Raw genomic sequence first — 21769 nt, 5'->3', positions numbered from 1 at the left:
ACACACACACACACACACACACACACACACACACACACACACACACTGTAGCATGGACTGAGCAGGACACAAGCCTGCTATCATTCATGAGCTACGTCAGCTCTTCCCCGGCGCCTGTTTATGAACGTTTAAGAAAGCCAGCAGCTCACTTAGTTGAATATAGCAATTCAGAAGAATGAATTTCACATCTGATACTCATGTTTTCCTTTTGTCATTTACTAATGCACCCACAGCACACACAATGCCACCCTCTCTTCCTCTCGTCCTCTCCCTATCTGGCAGCAGGCCGGTTTCCGATGATGGCGCGAAAGAAAATTGATTTCTAAAGAGCTCTTTCTGCTTCGCCCAGATATGAAACGTGTAACCAGTTATTAGTCCAACGCTGATATTAACATAACGCGACAACCGTGTCGAGATGTATATTAAAGATGCCGCTCGCTGAGAGGTACACGGCTGCAAACTCCGAAGCGCCACTTGTTCACAGCATATCGGCTTGTTATCAATACGGCACAGTTGTGTTGACATCTGCTTTGTTTGAGAGGAGGAAAAGCACAAGAAGCGGTTCGCACTTCACCGATGCCGCTGTGAGACGGATTCTGTATCTTGATGGTGTAGACGGGCGCAGCGGGTTTTCATTAGTTATTATGCAGCTATTAATGAATGTACACTAAGAAAGGTCACGCGGCCTACACACCGATGCACACGGCTACGCGGATTAACGCACACGCACCCGTGCAGAAGCTCCCGTGCACACAGTCAGCAGAAAGGTCAGAGCGCACGATGTGCGAGAAGAAGATATTTGAAGGAGATATGCTGCCTGTTGCTATGGAGCACTCCTAGAGGAAAGAAAAACATACACACAAATATGCACACCTACACGCAACGCTCCATCAGTCGCACAGATACTAGAGCAGCCGCACACCCGTGAATAGGAATGCACACACGCGCTGTGTGCGCACCCACTCAATCAATCCTTGTCCTATTGAAAAAAACCAGGAGAAGCAGGAGCCACTTTTCAGGAGCATCACTGGCTCGGTTATTGCTTTCAGTGTGTGTGTGTGTGTGTGTGTGTGTGGTGTGTGGCGTGTGTGTGTGTGTGTGTGTGTGTGTGTGTGTGTGTGTGTGTGTGTGTGTGTGTGTGTGTGTGTGTGTGTGTGTGTGTGTGTGTGTGTACGTACGTACGTGTGTACGTGTGTGTGTGTGTGTGTGTGTGTGTGTGTACGTACGTGTGTACGTGTATGTGCGTACGTGTGTACGTGCGTGTGCGTCCGCGTGTGTACGTGCGTGTGCGTCTGCGTGTGTACATGTGTGTGTGTGTGTGTACGTACGTGTGTACGTGCGTGTGCGTACGTGTGTACGTGCGTGTGCGTCTGCGTGTGTACGTGCGTGTGCGTCTGCGTGTGTACGTGCGTGTGTGTGAGGAGACACTTTTTAGGAATCACTTTGCTTCTCGGTTTATTCTCTGAGGATTGGGTAAATGATGTCAGCCGACTAATCAGATTTTTCCCCAGATGTAGTTTTGCACCTCAGGTGAGACTGAAACAGGGGAAGGAAACAGTGGCACAGAGTCTGCGAGGGTCACAGCTGGATGGAGCTGCTGCACATTTACTGTTTTTTTTTAAGCTTCACGGTTCGCTTTAATGTTACCTACAATGCACAGAATAAGAATTTGTATATTAATACAAGCTGCTTTTATTCAGCTATAATTCATGTTAATCTCTAACGTGAGAAAATGAACAAATGCACGTTTAATTTGCATTAAGTCTTTGGGTTTCTACTTCTGCTGAGCAGCTGGAGCACGGATGTACTGTATTGTGCATTTCTGCTTGTAAAGCAACTTATGATTAATTAGCTGTCGAAATACTTGACAATACATTTTCTGTTCGCTGACTAATCCTTTCAGCTCTACTGTAGGTCATATGTGTCATCTGGACAAAGCAATTTGAAGAAGTCAAGGGTGACCTCTAAGAATTGTTAAAGGTCACTTCTGATTGTTCCTAATTTCTGCCATTTCGTTGACCATATGATAAAATAATAACATGTTGTAGACTTGCAGGAATAAAAAAAAGGATTTCCTGCCGGTCTAATGTGACGTTTAATGTGCATTTGTGTCCGTTCTGCTGCAGCCACCTAAAGTACAGTATAAGTCTTCGCAGGCAGGATCGATCAGAGCTCGGGGACTGATGATCTCTCACGCTGACTTCTAATCGATACCTGTATGTAAACAGCATGAAGCGCCAGCGTGGCCCCGCCGCTGTGCTACGCGTTGGAAAAGGGGCCCGGTGCCCATGAAAAGGCAGCGGCGCGGCTGCGGAGGGAGCAACTTCTGGGTTAATAGGATGTCATTTTCCCAGGACTGAGACGATGGCAAAGTGTGACAACATAAATTGAATTATTTTCCATCCACGACACTCGGGTTCACTCGAGTGTGTGAAACAGTGATATGAGGGTCATTCCTGCTGAGTGGCAGGCGAGCGCTGTGAGGAGCCTTTAAGCTGCTATCATCCTGCCACAGATGACCAGTATGAGGCCCACTGGACATGTCTCCCAGCTGGGATAGTGATGGTGGGACAAACTCATGAGGACAATCCTGCTTTTAATCCAATCCAACTCCCTTGAATTGGTGTAATGTTCAGAATAATAATTTATGATTAATCACACGCATCCTGAACCGTCCTCTGGTTTCACCTTTCTTGCAGAGCTGTCGTCTTTGTTTTTATTCCAAAGACATTTTACGCAATAACCTGACGCCTGGACCCAATAATTCAATGAAAATGCGAAAATGAAATGAATTTTAGCGAGTTGACAACTTTGAAGTCAACACGTTGAGGGAAACTTGCATCCAGAGGTGAATCGATGCATCGCCTCAGAATAGTTCGACTTCCGAGACCCGACGCCAAAACAAATTCATTCAAGGTGCTCGAAAGTTTCTGTCTCGAGCTCCGACGTAAAAGTCCAACATCGAGGTCGACGCCCGTCAATAAGTCGCGTGCCATCGCATCACTCACCTTGCGCAGAGGCAGCGGCTCCTCTCCGCGAACCCGACAACCATCCGCCGACCGCGGGCTTCAATCCCTCCACACCTGTGCGCGTAAAAATCCGCCCAAACTTAGCGCGAGCCTCGCCGGTGGCGGACGCCGCCGTGCGTTCGCGTCTCGCCGCGCCGTCCGCCGGTGCGCGCTGACCCCCTCCAGCAGCAACCGAGCGCCGTGAACGCAACCAGCCCGCGCCGCGCTCCGTCGTGATGAGCGTGTCCTCCAGCGGCTCCGCTCCGCTCCGTGGTAGCGCGGAGGTGAGAGCCGAGCGAACGCGGAGATCCGCTCGAATCCTCCACAACTGGTCCGAACGAAAGGCGCCGCGGAGGGGTGAACACAAACAAAGTCAGCTGTCCCGGCGCGTGGGAGGGAGGGAGGGAGGGAGGAAGAAGAGTAAAGTGTGAACAGCCTTCACCGGGATGAATGAACCGCTGACAGAGAGCGCTCTCGGCTGGTACAGTGAGTGTGTGCGTGCGCGTGCGTGCGGTATTGCGCACTGAAGGCTGGATTTGCACAGTGAGTGAGTGGGGGCACTGGTCGAGTGAGTAGGTTCCCAAACAGTGCACCCACATGAATCTGAGCTTATGTAAAAACCAACGGAGTCACTGCAACGTTATTACAGCGCTTCCAGGGGAAAACGGCGCCCTGGTGGAACGCTCACGCTGATCAGGTCGCTAATGCTGTTCACCCCCATGGTTTTATTACCATTCATACAAAGTGTTGCTTAATGTACAGTAAGGGGGCACTTTCAGTTTTTCTCTGTGCTTTCGGATCCAGCGTGACGGTTTATCCTCCGTCAGTGGTCTCGCTGCTCAGCCAAGCGTCCTGTGGTGGTGTGTAAAGAAATCAGTGACATTTGAAAACAGTCAGATGAGCTAATAATGACCCCCCCCCCCCCCCCCTCCATCAGCTGCAGCTCCTGCTCCACTGTGACTGCCCTAAAGGAAAACCCAGCCTTTCCACAGTAGTTCAGGTTCCTCCCAGCACCTGAAAGCATGACGTCGATTACTCAGCAGAGGAGCTGGAGCACGACGGCGGCGGCGGCGGCGCCGATCGGCGCGCTGCGTCGCTGTAGGTCTGACGCTAAACATAGACGCGCTCAGCCCGCCGCCCGCGCGGCGAGGCTGGCAGATGCTACCAATCATTATCCTCGCAACAACCAAATTGCTGCAAATGAGCCCATGAGAAATTTGAATAAACGCACGGCTGCCTTTTCAATCTCAATCACACCAAGAAGACATTACACAAGCACAAATGGGGGCCGGCTCGCGGAGCAGAGGAGCCCATGTCTGGTGCAAAGCCTGCAATAACACCTTGATCTGACTCAAATGGCACTAATTCACTGTGGACCACAAACACTCTCCAAAGTAATCACATGTACAAATTCAGAGCTTAGCTGAGAAGAATGACACTGCTGTGCCCCTTTTAATTTTTTTCCTGCTCTATTATCCCAAGTCTTTTTGAAATGCCATATTTCCTCGCTAGTGTATGGATGTGTATTCATTCTGGGAGAATGGGCGCCTATTACACGCTTTCAGAGGCTGTGACAGCAGCTCTCAGTGAGGAAGCCAAACACTTCACAGCTCAGACAATGTGCCTGTGCAGACGCACACACACACACACACACACACACACACACACACACACACACGCACACACACACACGCACACGCACTCAGATTCAGATGCATGCACTGACACAATGCGCGCTGACGAGATGAAAGGGCCAATTTATCAAGCCGCCGGCCCGCGGGCCGACGGTGCCGGCGCTGGTCCTGGACAAAGAGGGCGGGACGTCCCCGCGCGCGCGTGTTGTGCGACTTCACGCCGTTCCTCCTTTTGAGCCGATTTAAGTAAAAGGCATCACCCAGAATTAATGGCGCCCGTGACTGTCAGGTGCTCCAACGAGGGCAGTGCTGTAAATGAGTGCGCGCTCGCTGAAGAAATGAAAGGGGGGGGGTCGTCGGCTCCGTCCTGTGCTGTTTCTCATTAAACTCAGAGATCGATCGCTCGTTCTCGGAGCTTTACAGCAGTTCACAAACGCGTCCACCGTCAGACGGAGCCGGGCTCCGAAAGCGCCCGCATCTGTTTGTGTTCTGCGGCACCGTGTCACAGGTTTTTGCACAGAGGTCCGCCGTGTGGGGCCATTGATCACGCTGTGCGTTGGATGCTGCAGAGTCTGACACTGCTTTTACTGTGGTTTGATACTGTTTTGTAAATAAATATTGATTTGTCTGTGGTGAATGCGGAACCTAATGACTTGATGTTGTGTGTGTGTCCACCTGACAGGCTCTCAGTCCTTGTGGTAGTTTTTGTCACAGTTTTGTGGTAATAGATCAGAGGAACACGAAATTCAAAACCATATTCTAACCTTCGAGCTTGTGTTGGAAATGCGAAGTCATGGAGAAATGGATGCTGCGCGGCCGGCGAGAAATCGGCAGAGATTAAATTCATACACCGGATTTTATTTCCACTCATCTGCTAACGAACGCGCCAGCCGAGCCGCCGTTTATTTTTAGACGCCAGTACGTGTGAGGCAGAACATTTTGAATGTGGGTCCCCTGATTCTGCGGCGCCGGCCTCCGTGCGGTGCATCTGTTGGGCTTTTGGCTGCGCTGCACTGGCCCGGTCCGCTTGATGCTGCTCCAAGGTCCGAGGGCGGCCTGCCGGCGCTGCTAGTTGGTGGCGAGCCTGAGTGGGGTGCGTCGCCCATTATGGTTTGAGGAAACAAAAAAAAAGCAAACAAGTGAGCCCAGCTCCAAGAATCCTGCTCCCAGAAGTATTTAAAAAAGCGATATGCATTTGTTTCCCCACCACAGGTCACAGACACAGAAATAACGTGGTAATGACTGCAGGGACCCTGCGTCTGAACACTTTGGAGCACGTGTGCACATAATGAGGCGGATGAACACAGAATTAAATGGATACGCACCAATACGCTCCGCGTTGAGTGTTTATTGGCAACAGGTGACGAGGGAGTCGGGGACGGAGATTTGATTTCAGGAGCGTCAGCGATTTTTGCAATTACGGCTTAGATCGCTTACGAAGAGTCATGTGCAGAGGACAGCTGACGCTCGGAGTGCGTGCGTCAAAGTTGATGGGACGTTGTCACCACCTGATGAGAGCTGGGCAGAACAGCGGCTGACCTGGAGTGTGACCTCACACACAGTCACTGTTGCTCCAGTGGCGGCTGTGTGTTTTCAGCACGAAGCCTCGCTCATATTTGCAGCACTTCTCGGCTCCTCGGCCTCGATCACAGCTCTCCTTAAACCTAATTTAATGCCCGGCGCCGCTCCGGTCCATTCGTGCGAACCCCCTCCGCTATCAGACGCATTCGTTTTCTCCCGTCGCCGGCGTTTAAGCTATTGCGATTTCTCCTCATGACAAATCAGCAATTAGCGGTGAAATTCTGGCGCGGCGTCCAGCTGGTGTTGCTGCGAATGTGATTTACGGGGAGGTGGCAGACGGATCGGTGCGGGCGCCGCTGTGCAAACATGATACCTGTCATCAGATGTCTGGAGCCGTATTTTTACACTAACAACCCTTGCGCGCGTGGAATGGACATGAGATTCAGCCACGGTGGGTGGGAAACTGTGATCCGCAGAGTTGTGAATGAATATCTGTACAAAAGTCATATCTATAACAGCAAAGTGAAGTTCCCTGTCCTTTTCCTTTCTCTCCGAAGCAGCCTGTACAAACGACACCTAGGCACTCAGTAATGCAGCTCCTTTCTCGTTGGAGCGCATTCAACCAGATTCTGTTTCTGGTTTAAACTGCTGTTGACCTTTGAATCCTCTTTAAAGCGTTGCTGCGCTGCAGACAGGCCTCTGTGTGGAGCCCTCTCTCATACAGTAGCTGTGGCTGGTCAGCTATGGCCATCTAGAGGAGCAGTGACTACAGTGCAGGAGGCCTGAAGCCAAAGCAGCTGAAGGTTTGAAAAAAATGTCCCGCAGCCTCTTGTTACATTGAAAATGAGTTTGATGGATTTTCTTGCATTTCTACAGGTGACTTGGACTGGGATTAAATGAGAAGAACGAGTCAGTGGATTCTGCCTGCGTCCTCTTTATGCAGTGTAATACTAGTTTGCTGATCACAGGATAAGTATGAAGGAGGTCAAGTACAGGATAGTAATGTTGTACTCCTTTGTGTAGTTCTCATGCAGTAGTTTTTGTATTTGGTTGTAGGACGTCTGAGGAAACTCTAGGTGGCACTAGAGCGCTGCCGTTTGGCTCCACACCTGCTGTTAGAGGAAAGACAAACCAGTGTCAGACAGAGACACGCAGGGATTTGAGTCTAAACATCAGTGTTTTATGACTCACAATCAGCTGCGTGCTTCTATTTAAACAGACATTAATTACATTTATGGCGCGCACAGTTTACTCGCAGCAGTTGGGTTTTCTTCAGTGCAGTCGCTTTGAGCTGATTTACTTCATCTCTTCCACTTGGTTGCCCATAATTAGATCCAAATGACTCGGTCTTCATTACAGATGTCTCCCTGGAATTTGAACACTTGCTGTGCATCTGCCTGTGTCTGTGTCTGGAGGAATCGTGTTACAGCATTGAAATCCTGTGCTTATTATTAGTTGTTGTACCGCATGTTTTTGCAGTAAGTCACAAGTATTTACCTTTATATCAATTATATCACTTTGATCCCGATAGTTTGAGCATCTCTGAACCTTAAGCCATACCTTCCACCTAATTATATCCCAGCTCACTCAATGTGTCTTCTTAGAAACCCTTTCTAGCCATTATTTTCTCTCTTCTGAATCGAATGGGACTAGATTTTGTAGCTAAAAACACTAATGTACGAGTTTTTGTTTCTGACCATGTTTGAGGCTTTAACCTGCTCATTTCATCTCCAGCTTCACATCTGACCTTTTAGATGTTGTATGTTAAGGTAGGAAATAATGCAGTGCAGAAAAAGTAAGATTAGATACATTATTATCATAATGTTTAAGTGTAAACATGTGCTAATGGATCATAAATGCCATAAAACTATTTACGCGTTTCTTTAGCCTAACGTGGATGAAAAACATTTGCTCTGAACCAACTTGGTCAAATAACTTCTGAACTTCCCCTGATCAAAATAACTGAGAGAAAAACTTTAATACATAGAGGTGGTTGCGAGTTTGAAACCCTGTATTTAAACGTCAGCCAACTATTATTATTTTCAAACAGTAACAGGAAAACATTCTTCCTGGGTACTCATAAATGTGAGATTATGAGCTCTGAGGACTGCTCTGCTCTGCATATCGGGATGAGAAGTCTGTGCTCGTTACCTTTTTCCTATAGATTCGCCAAATAGTCACTTTGGCATGATCACACAGAAAAATCAACGTTACACTGCAAGTCTTTAAATGTGCAGTGGCTGCTTGGTAAAGCTATCAAACAGAATTACCTGTGAAGGCTAAGCTAACCCTCCTGAATGTGTGCTCTGTGTCATGTGCCGTGTGTGTGTGTGTGTGTGTGTGTGTGTGTGTGTGTGTGTGTGTGTGTGTGTGTGTGTGTGTGTGTGTGTGTGTGTGTGTGTGTTACTGTGAGTGTGTCGACTAATTCAATATCCACCCTTTCCTGCAGTTTTCTCTCCTGGTTCTCTTGTGCTTGTCAAGACATTTTGGACAGCTGTGCCAAGGTGGTTCTCTCTGATCTGTGTGTTTTTGCATTTGGCCCGGGTTCAACGGGCCCAGGGTCAGTTAATTTACGTGTCTCAGGTGGATATGGAGTTAAGCGTCCTGGGGAAACATCAGGCGATAGAAAAATCTGCAAAGTAACTTCTGGCTCCAGTCTCTCGCGTGGATGTGAATCTGCGGATACGCAGAAGTCTGTGTGTGACGTATTTCAGCATGTGTGTCCGCTAATGAGAATGTGTTTCATTCGGACGTGGGCGTTTGGGACAAGGAGGCCTTTGGAACGAGACGTTCAGGGCGACACGGCCGAGTCGTCGGCCGGGGACAGGGAGGAGAGCTGATGGATGTGGTGCTGACACAGGCCTTTCTGGATTTGAAGAATAATCATTAGCACTTGTCCTGGAACCTCCCATTACACATCCAACACTTCAGCTAATAATTGCTGCTCCCATGTGCAAACTAATACACAAACAGACTTTTCACACCCTCTTATATGACCACACGCACTCAGACAGTGTTGCCATTCTTCTGTCTGCACTACAGTGACACGTTCTAAATGAACACAGAGGGTGGGAGGACTTTAACATACTCTATGTTGGATGTGTTTATTAGCTGCAGATGGAAATAGAGTTCTGGTTACCCTCCTGCCCAGAGTGAAACATCACTCTGTGCCGCGTCCTGTAGCCCCAGGAGCTCAGGTGCTTTGGCTGCAGCGGGTGTTGGCAGTGACCGGCCGACTCTGGCTCGTTTTAGGCCTGGAGCTCCTGGTTAGTTCCAGATGTGGTCTTTAGACCCCAGATGATTGGGTATGCAATGGATGGACTTGGTGAGCGCTTGCTTCAGAGCCCCCAATGGAGCAGAAGTGAGGGTAGGGCAGGGTCATGCCTCATACACTACAGTACAGTGTGTTTCAAATAGAGCGTGGTTTCATTTATTTGCGATGATGCTCTGGGCAATTCTGCCATGAGCTGCTCTACTGAGCGTTCCAGCCATTTGTGTCTGTAAAGATGTATAAAGGCACCAGCAACAAATCCATAAATATGTATAGTATAAGGTGTCTCTAGATGTTGTTTGGTTTAGCTCATGTTTTTTCAAATGATTTTCATGAGGATCTTTGTAGAAGTCATAGAAGAAACAAACGAGAAAAAAAACACACTTCTGTTGAAACCTTAGTATTTATTATAGTGCTGCAAAATCGAAAAAGGAATTAAACCCTCCAAAGCCCAGAGACGGTGTTGTTTCCATCTCCGGTTTTGAGCTTCATTAATCCCTGTAACACACACAGTACGACACAGTAACAGTGTACAGTTTGCTCCTGCACAAAGACACATTACTGTGCGTGCACACACGAATGCAGCGCAAGTGCACGTAGCGGTGCCAACTAAAACACGGACACTTCATGAACCCTCAGTAAGATTTAGTGCTGGACTACTTGATATGCGGGCGGTGGGGTTGAGTGGTAGCAGGAGGGTGTGCAGGTTACACCACGCTCTCCAAGTCTGAGCCTGAAAAATGAGAGCCACAGCGGACTCTGGACAAGTAACGGCTAAACTTTCACCTACTCCTTCGCTCCTCGATTCCTGCCTCTCGTCAGCGTCTGACCGGCATTTCTGCACGTCGCCGGCGCTCTGCGATCGCTCTGCGATCGCTCCTGCACCTTTGCTTCTGACCAGCCCAGCGTCTGCACGTGTCCCGGCTTAAATGCAGTGTAATTGGCCTTTACCTGGCTCTGGCTCCTTACCTGTCACATGATGCGGCATTCTAAGGGACTTAAAGGGAGCGTCACCAAGCAGACTAAACATTTCTTACCTGTGATTAGGAATGAAATACAGTAGATGTGGTTTCTGTCAGATCTGCCAGAAGCCATTCTCCAAACCAACATGAGGAAATGTGCAATTACAATTATAGGCCAGTGTGGGAAATTGATGCTACCGTGTGTGTGTGTGTGTGTGTGTGTGTGTGTGTGTGTGTGTGTGTGTGTGTGTGTGTGTGTGTGTGTGTGTGTGTGTGTGTGTGTGTGTGTGTGTGTGTGTGTGTGTGTGTGTGCGTGTGTTTGCACAGACTGTAATGTTTCTGCCAGGCCACTCTCCCGTGAGGGCAGTAGAGTGAGCCACGCACACCGTGCCCCCCTACCATGTTCAACAATCTCTTCCTCTAAGTGCACTGCTCCCCTCCTCTTATTTACTCAGGCCAGTGGCGCTGCCATAGCAACCAGCAGTGTTTTGGAGAGTGCTTGTTTAGGAAATGCGTGTCAGGGGACATATGAGCGAACGCATGGGACGCTGCCGGCTTCTTCGGGGCACCTGAGTGGGGAGGAAGTCAAAGGAGGCCATGTGGGGGGGAACCAAAGGCCAGTAAGTCCACTAGCAGAAGTCAGACCTTTTATTCATTTACACCTGAAACGATGCCGTCGTATGAAATGCACATGTTACAAAGCTGTTCAACCTCCGTCATCTCCGCCCCGCATAACGCGGCAGCTGGGCTGCTGTTTTGCTCTGCAGCCCTCGGAGCTGCAATAAAAATCTGCTTTTCTGGGCAGTGACCAGATCAACTCTTTGCCCTCTGACAGCACAGAGGCGGAATTTTAAAATTCTAAATATTCCTGCTGGGAGCAACAGCACAGATCTGCTCACAGATCTCCAGTGAGCTGCTGCACGCGGTGGTTCCAGTAAGGAGACGGCAGGAGGAGCGCCAGTGAATGTCTGAGCCCATCCTTCCAGGAGTTGTTGTTCGGGCTCTTGGAGCCACTGAACAGTAGTTTTAGGAGCAGGCCTGACGCACAAAGTCTGTTCTTGTCCTAGTTCCTATTTGTTATCTAACCTCTTCTAATGCAGCAAAGAAACATTAATGCAGTAGTGACAGAAAGGTTGTTTGGGAAGGAATCTGTCAACTGTTGCTCTTTAAAGTCCCCCCCTGAATAAACCATACATTTCATTGTGCAGACTATTTTAAATATTTGAAGAAGTAACAGGACATGTTCACTATACTGTAAATACACTGAACACACCTCTTCAGATAAAGTTTTAATCCTCGGTCTCTGGTACTTGTACAGTGTGTTCCTGCCTGAGCTCGGGCTTCGAGCAGTGGGGTTTCCCCATCCACAAAAGAATGCAAGAGCCTGAAGAGGAAACTGGTCCAGAGGCGGCTGACGGTGGGAATCTCGTTATCGCACACTTGAAGCTTGCACTTTGCCTATCTCGCTCTAAAACGGGCAGATTCCTCTATATTTCGCTAATCGAGCTCGAACACATTCCAGCGCTCGGAGTGATGCATACAGTACGCGAGGCTACTTCACCCAGTAACAGATTAGCCGTCGTCGGACATCCTGCAGCGACAGCAGTAAGCAGGAACACAAGCCAATGCTGCCTATAAGTCGGCTTCAAAGGGCGAGCGATAACGCTGCTCTTCAATGTAAGAATGTTAATGATCAGGGCCCAACTGCTTCAGACGGCAAAATATATATAGAGAGCGTGTGAAACAGCGTCCGTGTGTGTTTCGGAGTCTATTGTATTTCGCATTAACATCCACATGAAACAGCACTTGAACATAATTAGCAGTAATCCATGACAGACTCAGTGCTACTTGGAAAAAGATGGGCACAGAGGGAAGAGGGAGCATGGAAAGAATCACAAAGGATTTATGACGTCTGAGCCCTGCAGTGTGGAGCTGGGGAACACGTCTCCGCTCCGCGTCCCGGCTGACACCAGCAGACGCGCTCACGCTGCCCCCTTAGCGCCACGGCCCTTGACTTTGTTGCCGTCGTCTGCTCTGTCTCCGAATGGGCTGGTACTGGTGAGAGGAGGGGAATTTACTCCCCCGAGCCTCCGGGGGGATTCTCGGGCTGTGGAAAATGTGTGCTCGTCGCGTCTTCAGCCCTCTCCAGAGAGCGCAGTTTTCCAGGAAGCGCAGGGGTTAAGCACACGCCGTTTGGCGCCGACCTCTGACCCCTGGTTAGCCTAGCGTAGCTGCTAAGTGGTTCTCTTGCCAGCGTTTCGGCCCATTCTCACCCAGTAGTAGGAGGCGTGATGCAGTCCATTTGTGACGTGGTCGCAGCTATTGTGGTGAATGGATAACTACGACAGCACGGTGCTTAGATTCATTTGCGGTGCACAGATGCACGTCCACCTCAGGAGCGGGTTCTTGCAGCCAGCGAGTCCAGTTTGTTTGTGGCTTTGCATAGTGTGACTCTTTAAGCGGTGCGCTCTGAGCGCGGCTTTGGGCCTTGTTTTTTCCCTCATCTCTCACAGCTGACCCATTTATGACCCGCTTTTTTTTTTCGTCATGCCTGATATTGGAAAAGTTTAATCATTGCTGGGAGACGTACAAAGCGGATTAACATTCCTGGGTCTCCTACACTCAGACGTTGCCCTTCTCCCTCCCGTTTCTCCCCACTCCACCTCTGGTTCTAACTTTCTAACTGCACTGTTGCCCACTTTCACACTTTTGCTTACTTCAGTCTGCTGCATCTTTCCTTCGGCTCTGCTACTGTTCCTGTCAGCAGTCCCATTTCTCATTGCATCTCATTTTATCTCTTGTAAATCTCTGGAAATATTTGAGGAGTAATAAACTGTAATTCTGCAATGTGAAGCTTGGAAACAATGCTCCAGCTTCTCGTTCTCATTTCCTTTGTTTGAATTTGTGCAGGACGTGACCAAATTGTTGTGTGTTTGTGGCAAACAGCCACAGTAATCTTACTGTACAGTGTACTGTAGACTGGGGGCTTCCATGCCATATATACTATACTATATATACTATACTATAGTATACTATATATAGTATACTATACTGTATATATATGGAGCTAAATCAAGGCCATATGAAAACAAAATAAAACAATTTAAAACTAAAAGCTTAAATACTTGTGTTTAACCTTGAAAAAAAGTCCATAAGACGTTTTGATAGGTCCTCCGTGTTAGTCCCGCCCCCCACGCCATGCAGGTGCCAAAAGTCTAAACCTGATATAGAAAAAAAAAGATCTGTAACTGGAAAAAAAAAGATTTGAAAGCGAAAAATCAAGACTTGAAAACATAAAAACTGAAGCTGAAAGTAATCCAGGTCCTATTTGAACTGAAAAACTGTGCATCAGCATGTCGTCACCACCTGAACACGGGTCCCCCTGCATGGCAGTGGGCTGAGGAGAGCATATGTCTGTATGTGTAGCTGATTACACGGAGGTGCCTCTGCCCCCGTGCGCATGCAGAGGGAGCCACACACAGCAGATGTTTATGTTTTTATAATATTAGATAAGATCTGACGGCTCAGCAGCTAAAACTGCTCTTATCAGGTGTAATTGAGTAAAATGATGGTCGCCTCCTACGTCTTGGGTGTAGCACCACCTCCCTCTTTCAAAGTCTCTGGAGTCAAACACATAGGAAAGCGCTGAATTTGTTGCTGAGAGTTTACATTAATGGGTAATGTAATATCGGTCGTTGATGGAAAATGCCGTCTCAGGCGGTAATCCCAAAATGATTGATTTATTACATGTTAAGATGTGACTAACATGGCTGCAGCATGTGGTTTGTGTCATTTCTTGTACTGATCAAAAACATTTTAAAGACCACTAGAGACCAATGAATACGACTAGTGTCACCCTGCAGCCAACCATTGTCATCAGCTCACGGGATGGAGGATCACCCAGAATGGGACATCTGTGAAAACATGCCCGGGTTTTATTCATCAACTGATTCATACAACACTCCAAAGTCAGGTGCAATGCTAATATTAAGCCTCTCTTATTTTGAAATGGTGAAATCGATGGTCTGTACGTTATCTTGCCCGGCCCACCACTCCTCTCTTTCATCAGTCATAGAGCTGGTCCTCTCATCTTATCATCAGCTGTCATTAATTCCCTCAGAGGCCCCTGCTCTAACTCACACACACATACACACAGGTGGCACAGCACAGGCACCGCTTCAAGGTTAGGCCTTAATGCTTCACCACACGGGAGTGATAATGTTTCAGAACGACTTTTCAAAGAGTGTGCGGCGTTTCATCCTTTACCTGCTTGTTTATGGCTAAGTTTATCATTATCTGCAGCTCGTCGACGCCTCCCTTATGCACGTCTGATGGTTTTGACCTTGTCTCAGAGGTGGAACCTTTACGCGGAAATCTGCGCACACGCCCTAATTGATTGCTATTTGTCGTTGGCGATGAGCGGCCGGAACGCACAAACACGCAGATGCACATTCCTGCACAAACGCTCCTTCCTGATATGATATCTCCCTCGCAGGGATTGCTTGTTGACAGGTAGCCAATAAAGGCCTGGTTTGAAGACGGGATGAGTTATTGCAGCCGTTCTGTGTGAGTCGCTGAGTGCACACACCTGTCTCCAGTGACATGGACCAGTTTGTACTAAACAACAGGCTTTTATCCTTCTTTCGTGGCCCATACAAAATATGCTTATATAATTATTATTTTTAATCGCTGAAAAAGACACTTTGGAGCTCACTTACTAATAAATCATGAGCCACATACTGTACGTCTCTGATTAAATACACACCAGATTTACGCACCACACTCCGACAAGATTCCAATTTTATCATAGTGTTTTTATTTTGAATATCCAATTGGAATCTCCCTGCCTGCTTCTACACTCATGTGGCCGTGAGGCCCTGTCTTTAGCTGAACCTAGCACCTCTCAGTGTTTATTTTGAGTAAATGCTATAAAACCTTATTCTTACAGTAGCCTTTGAAAAATTAAACCTGGTAAGGCTGATGTCTTGGTGACAACCATTCCTGTTTCGAGACTAACTCTGAAGCTAAATATAAAGGTCGCGTTTACAGGATACTTGCATATTTGTGTAGCAGTTGTTTTTTTTTTTTTTTTTTGCACATGGGTTCAAACTCCTGTGTCTGTCCATGCGTGGATGAGCCAGTGCAGCACAATCTGAGCGTTGTGTGATAACTTTGGCATAGGGAATCGTTGATTTGTTGACTTGTCCCTCTACATCAACAGAGCTGCCAGGAGTGTGCACTCAGTGGAATAGCAGAGAGGAGAAGTGAGAGCGAGGAGTCTGGAGTCTCGCCTGTTCTGTCATTGCTCCAAGCTCATCGCAGTCTTCTGCAAAGTGGATCCTGAGACAAGACACTAGACCCGCAACACATAACAATATACAATAATTTGTATAAACCTCTATGACGACAGTCTAAAGCGTCATTCCTGCAGCTGAGGCCTATTTAACACTGTATTGAAATTCTTTCCTATATATGTTAATGAAGCACACAGAGGACAAACACCATCCTGGCTGTGAAGAATCAGGCCACAGCATCTGAATTCCTGCACGGTGAGTGTGAGAGAAGGTCAAAGCTTCCAGGCAGCGGCTCGGCCCCCTGGGCAGCACAACGGTCAGTCGAGACAGCTCATCCATAGCTTTGGGGTGAGTAACCGCGCGCTCACAATGCTGGTCAGTGAGCAGTGAATGAGAGGTGGACCGATGTGGCCCGTCATTGGGAGGGAGGCTCTGCTTCCAGTCTAAAGGGACAATGCTGGACAGGACGAGGGCTGATGTGGTGGTTTGGACTCTGTCGCCGTCGTTCCTCCAGGACCTTGTTTTGCTCCTTCCAGCCGCCGTGCAGCCGCTGCCGCTGCCGCCCCCGCGGCTGCAGCCTCGACGGCCGCCTCGGTGGCGTGCGCCGCTGCGCTGCCGCCGGCGGCCTCTGATGTCTCTGTGGTTATAAGATGGTGTTGACAGTTGACAGACAGAGGGTGTGCAGCGCGTGATGAGGGGCCGGCTGAGCTCGCTCAGATGGCTGAAGGTCACGGCGGCCGAGGGCTTCATCACCGCTCGCTCGCATCAACGGCGCTGATGAGACGATGACTCATCCTGACGGCGCAGCCGTGTAATAAACACCTTCAAAGGAAAGACCTGATCAGCACAAGGTTCCCAACATCTTTTATATAATTACACAAATGTAGATATTTATTCAAACAGCCTTCCTCACTGATTTTACTTGATTAGTCTCCCAGTGACTGCAACCTTCGCGTTACTTAGTTGTGAGCCTGCAGCCACTGTTTCATAATAAGCTGCTGCTGCTGGATTGCAATGCTTGCTCAGACACTTATATTAATCTGGATTTGTGCGGTTTATGTGGCTTTCATGTCAAAGGATCGGTTTAAAAACACTGCACAGGAGGACTCTCTCACAATGAAGCCGTACAGTGGGAGCAGCAGCTGCATACATTTACTTTACGCAACTGGAAGGATTATAGGAGCCTAAAAAAAAAGATTCCTTGATCGTGTCGCATGATTAAAGGATCATGTCCCATGATCCTCCGGGCTCATAACACCCTTTTAGCCCTTTAGAATCCCACACAGTTGCTTTGTGGTCCGTCGAGAGGCAAAGCTCTTTATCTTATTGACTGAAAAATCTGCATGCGTCGGTGTTGCTTTGATAAAATATATCAAAGGAGCAATTTGCACATTTCGCCATTTTGGTGATTTATTCAGAAAGTTGTCTTCTGTTTTAGTGTTACTTTATTTACTGCAGTGTCTTCTTTATATTAAATAAACATCCATGTTTGGATCCAAATATATATATATTTATTTGTGCTGTAATTAAAGAAAAAGCATTATAATGGTGTTTGGAGAGTTTGGAGAGTTTCATCTGCTCCTCTCTCTCTCTCTGAGGGACTCTGATCTCACAGATTCTGCCTGAATTAACACGACATCCCTCCAGGGAGCAGCAGGGTGCGGTGCAGACGCCGTGATCGGGAGGGATAGAAATCTGTTCCATGCAGCGTAATGAAGTGTTTATTAAAGGAGCGAAAGGAGCCGCGTCCATGTGCATCGTGTGGCCTTCAGGGCCTCACTTTCACACTGTATGAGCTTCCAATTCCCGACGCGTCGTCCACATTCACCTGAAGACACGAAACCACGGAGACCACGAACACTGTGGTGGGAGACGTGCGTCGTGATTGAGTTGATTTATGGGCAACGAACGCGCTCTGTCATCATGTGTCACCTCAGTACCTGCCCATGTTTACTGTAAGTTGGTTAAGCACAACAGAGGAATGATTGATGTCAGTGTGTTCAGCTCTACTACTGTAAGTAATGGTGGAAACTCATTCTCTCTATTTGTTTACTCCCATTTTATATCTTCTTCATTGGGTTTGTGGTTGTTTGTTCCGTGGTGAGAACGTGTTCCTGTGTTCTCCTGAAGCCCTGTTCTGCGTCTGTCTTCCTTTAAGCTCTTGACTTGGACACGCAGATCATCGTGGCGAGGTGATGCATGCGGAGGAGAAACTTAAGGCGAGACATTAAAGGGAAGCACTTTAAAGATCTGATCAGCAGCTCACTGCGATGTGAAATCAGATTCAGTGACAGGATATTTCCACTGACCTTATGTTCGCAGAGTTCAGCCTTTTATTCAGTGCTCGTTTAGGACGAGTTTTCAGACTCACGTAAGTTTAGCGGAGGACAAGAAAGCAGCATAAATCATTCACAGGACATCTGGCCTGGTCGTGTTGACAGCCCTGTGGCAGAATTCAGACTTGTCTCCTCCTCCAGATGTTTGTGTGCTTTTTATCTGTTTACTCCCTATTTACTACTTATTTTTCTGGGCCCTTTTTCGCTCCAGGCATTTGTTGCATGTGACGCAAATATGTTCACTTCATTCAGATACTTGTGGCCTCGTCACAGCTGCTTGTGGCATCGTATTGTGATTGCGCAATGATGGAGTTTGCTTTCAGAGGTTATGTTAGTTTAGACTTAGACACCATTCAGGAAAACAATAGCTTGATCTATAATGAAAGTGCAGTAACTGCTGTGTATGATTCAGCCTATACTGTGTTTTTATTTGAGTATATCCTCTTTCTCTGGGGCTGGACCTTGTTTTAGCATCATAGGGGGTCCTCACCTGACCCAGACCACACAACCATAACACACACTAGGAAACAACATGGCTCCTCTGATGAAACCTTTTCCACTGAAACATACTTTCTCCTCTTGCCCAAGTGAGCTCCCGCGCCAAACATGTGCTGCTCTTTTGAAATCCTGCATCATTAATGTCCATAAACACTCAGATGCCGAAGAGCGAGCGCTGCGAAGCTGGCGCTGCGCTCGGCCGGGCTATTGTTTCAGGCGGGAAGGAAAAGTACCGACTGTTTTTGGGCAAACAATTCGCTTGTGGAAAAAAACGTCGGATGATTACTGTAAGACTGTGCAGTTTGCATTTACACAAGGACAAATACCAGCAGGAAACATTTAAGGACGTCAGTTACAGCAGATTGCTGTGAATATTTAATAAAGTAGACTCCACTATAAAAGCGTTCATGCTGGGCTTGTGTCAATTTTTGAATTTTGTCAACATTTGGGATTGTTTTTTATTGGCTGAACCCAGCAGAGGTGACAATCTTTGCACTGACATTTTCTGTAATTACATTTTTGTGATTAAGTCATTACAGACTACTGGATTCTTTTTGTTTTTGTGCATCTTAGACTACTGTATATGAGCCTCCTCACAGTTGGCCTACACAGATCCAACACATAGGAAAGTTGCGGATAGGACCAAAATATATTTCTAATTATTTCTCACTGTGAAATATTGCACATTTTGCACATTTATCATTTGACCTTATGGCATCAAATGGAGAGTAGAGATTGTTTAAGCAGTGTTTAAGCAATTGTCTGGGCAGAAAACCGTTGAAGGCAGAGCTGCTGTGGCCCAGGACCAGAGAGGAGCGTCTCACCCTGAGCCCTACTCGTTACTATAGTGGGTTTGAAAGGAGGCTGACAAGCAGGAGATGGGGATTAGTTCAGTAAGTGGCCTCGTCCCACCTAATCCCCATCCACTGACGGCAGCTCTGACTCGCTGCCCACACACAAACACAGGTTCACCTCCCTGTGACCTTCTGCTCGTCTCCCAGTGACCTTGACCTCTGCTGATGTGTGTGTGACAAAGGGAGGGGCGGGGATCGAGGTCAGGCCGATCTCCAGGGAAACGAGTAGATTCATTGGCCGACGCTCGTCTTTCCAACGGGGTGTAAATCTCTGTGGCAGTGTGCACGCGGATGTGTTAAAACCAGGAACCTTTGTTTCCGCTTATGTTTGTGCCAATATTTGCTTTGTCGGCGCTTCTGCGCTTCGGCTCCCGTCTGAATAAAAAGAGACGGACGCACATTCGGCTGCATTTAGCGCGTCCTCTGATGTTTGCGTGCGCTTTCCGTGCGGCTGTAAATCTCCAGGCTGACTTGTTGGTTCAGTGGGGAAACGGCGGGTTTGGGACGCACTGATGACCTTCACAGATCCATCCAGGACCAGGACCCTGCCCACGGGAGGTCTCCTACTGCACCTATTCATTTATTCATTTTCCACTGCGCTGACTGAGGCCTGTGTGATTGTTTCCAGTGTCTAACCCCCACTGGGACTAGCGTTGCTGTTGTCTTCCTGCCCTGTTTTCCTCAGGTCACCGCGCTCCGTGGATCTAAACTTATCAGCCAGCGGGCTGACAGGCCTTGAATGCTACCGTCACAGAGGGATGGCGTCAGTGAGTCAGAGAAGCCCAAAATACCAAAAGGACCAGAAGGCTACAATTTATCTGTCACCTCGTTCTCGCCTCAGCCACATCTGTACGCGCGTGCATGGGAAATATATCTCATTTCAAAAGGTTGGAAATGCAGCCAAAAGGTACCGGTATAAATTAAGCAGCTCCATTACCAGCAGGCTGTGATGTGGAGCCTCGTCAGATATACTGCACTACATCAAAAGCCAGATAGGTGCAGTTTGAGGCTGCTTGTGAACGCTCAGACACCTCCTGCCTCCCTTTAAGCGTTCGAGGTTCAGCGTTTCACCACACACTTCTGTGCTCCTCCATTTAAGGTGCTGCTGCTTCATTCAGCCACTCCTTTAACCACTTGCTCTATTATTTACGCTCCTTCTAGACTTGAGACACGCCGGTAATTCCATTTTAAATGCTTTTTTTCGCACGCGCTTATAAATTTGTTATCTTACTGAAAGACATCAAGCTTTAATATTTGTATTCATCGTGACTGAGAAAATGAATCATTTGGCTCAGGCTTGACTGTGTTCACGTGTCGGAGCAGGGATGTGGAAATCGGCCTTCTCCCTGTTTGCCACATGCAGCAGGCTTCTATTGACTTCCACACACACACACACACACACACACACACACACACACACACACACACACACACACACACACATGCGCACGATGAAGTACAACATCTTTAATACATTGTAGTGAGCAGGCCGGCCAAGTTCCTGAGCCAGTCCAGTCCTTCTGTCCGCGTGCGGCTCTCCCCACCCGCTCTCATTCTTTTCTTCTAAATGAAAATAGATTTTTTTAAGGCCTTCCTTCCTGCAGACAGGTGGTCTGGTGGTTCAGACCACAAGGATGTTGGCTCGCGGTCTAATGCTGTTTTAATGGTAGCCGGTGTGGTGGGCTGAGAGGGGCTTTCTGTAATTATTAGAAATTCTTCTTGACTATCCGGAACATTATATAATGGTCGCTTTCTGTTGAGGTAAAATCTGATTAATGTGCGTGTGGGTGCTGTGAAAAGCGTTCTCAGTTAAAGGATTAGTTGATGCTGATGAATGCAACACATCATCTTTTGAGTTGTGTCACTTAAGAAACTGGCAACAGGCCAGTTAATTAAAACTGCTCCTACATTTACTGTACATTTCCAGCCCGAGGAGTTTTTTTATGCCCCGAGTCCAAATTGCAGTGGAAGGGCCTTTGTTCCACACCATTTGTATGTAATGTCCTCTAAAATCTCATAATGAGTATCGGATCAACGGATATGTGTTTTTTCATTCTGTAAATTTAAAAGAAATCAAATAAAACCATAGTAATAAAGGCCTGAGCGTGCTGAGATCAGCATTTTCCGGCCTCTGCATTCAGTGTTGGTGGGTGTAATATACAGTACCATAAATCAGACTGACACATTATAGCTTCATTAGCTCATCTCCCAAATGAACTTTATCACACAAGAAAAACATTTTCCCCAATATTGGCGCAGCTCGTTGTCCAGTAAGTCCATCACGACCGACTCTGGCTTTTGTCAAAGGAAACGAGAGATGCTGAGCAGACAGAAGGGCACGATTTACTGTAGCCGTGGAACAGCGATGCTTATCGGCTACAGGCGCTTTTT

General features: G+C 47.8%; 1 protein-coding gene and 1 long non-coding RNA gene across 2 annotated transcripts in view; one reads left to right on the top strand and one right to left on the bottom strand.

Moving 5' to 3' along the window:
* zgc:171482 (zinc finger protein) overlaps positions 1-3557 on the bottom strand; it is a 33060-nt gene extending 29503 nt beyond the window's left edge. The window contains exon 1 of the mRNA XM_029175562.3: positions 3009-3557. The gene's annotated coding sequence lies outside the window, so the exon portion shown is untranslated. The remainder of the gene's footprint in view (positions 1-3008) is intronic.
* The window catches only part of LOC114870645 (uncharacterized), a 66339-nt gene extending 49187 nt beyond the window's left edge, over positions 1-17152 (top strand). Inside the window, exon 5 of the long non-coding RNA XR_005898696.2 lies at positions 15618-17152. This is a non-coding gene — a long non-coding RNA (uncharacterized LOC114870645). The remainder of the gene's footprint in view (positions 1-15617) is intronic.
* The last annotated feature ends 4617 nt before the right edge of the window (positions 17153-21769 follow it).

Source organism: Betta splendens, chromosome 15 (genome assembly GCF_900634795.4).
Source record: "Betta splendens chromosome 15, fBetSpl5.4, whole genome shotgun sequence".
Taxonomy (NCBI): domain Eukaryota; kingdom Metazoa; phylum Chordata; class Actinopteri; order Anabantiformes; family Osphronemidae; genus Betta; species Betta splendens.
The sequence above is the reverse complement of the archived record's forward strand: the minus strand, read 5'-3'. Positions and strand labels throughout refer to the sequence as shown.